The sequence below is a fragment of the Octopus bimaculoides genome, chromosome 22 (assembly GCF_001194135.2).
Source record: "Octopus bimaculoides isolate UCB-OBI-ISO-001 chromosome 22, ASM119413v2, whole genome shotgun sequence".
Classification (NCBI taxonomy): Eukaryota; Metazoa; Mollusca; class Cephalopoda; order Octopoda; family Octopodidae; genus Octopus; species Octopus bimaculoides.
Genome location: NC_069002.1, coordinates 25,561,941 through 25,562,769, shown reverse-complemented (window position 1 = coordinate 25,562,769; position 829 = coordinate 25,561,941).

The following is an 829-nucleotide window of genomic DNA, read 5'->3' as shown; positions in this document are numbered from 1 at the left end:
GGCGAAATGCTTAGCGGTATTTCGTCGTCTTTACGTTCTGAGTTCAAATTCCGCCGAGGTTGACTTTGCCTTTCATCCTTTCGAGGTCGATAAAGTAAGTACCAGTTGCATACTGGGATCGATCTAATCGACTGGACCTCTCCAAAAATTTCGGGCCTTGTGCCTAGAGTAGAAAAGATTATTATTATTATTATTATTGAGTGAGAGAGTAATGCATGCCATCAAAGTGACACTGGGGTACAATTATACGAAGCCCATTATACCCATCATGACTATTTGTCTGATAAGGGTACACCAGGCACATGCATCACAACCATATGTGCGCGACATGGTGATCTCATATCAATGTAAGCAGCATATGACCTTGCAGGTGGGGCCCAGTTATAATTTTCTTCAGGTCGAGTAGCCCATCCCGCTCAAAAGGTCCCTGAATAAAGTTTGTTTAAGGATGTTGAGCAAAACATCCATGTTTCCAAAGGTGAATTATTCAAACCCCAAAGAATTCCATTTAACCCATGGCTATGATGCTCACCCAATAATTCTGCTCATGATCAGAGATGCACATATCGTCAGCCACCAGGGGACATGCTCAACTAGTTAAGGTCAAACACCTAACAAGCAAATCTGTGGTATTAAGCAGAATATTTGCTGTAAACCCTCTTTTATACCAAGACAAAACAATGTACATGATAACACTTCCAATCAATTAAGATCAGAGGTCATGAGAGCCACTGCCTGGTACTGCATCCGAGCGTTTATTATTATTATTATTACTATTATTATTATTATTATTATTATTATTATTATTATTATTATTATTATTATTATT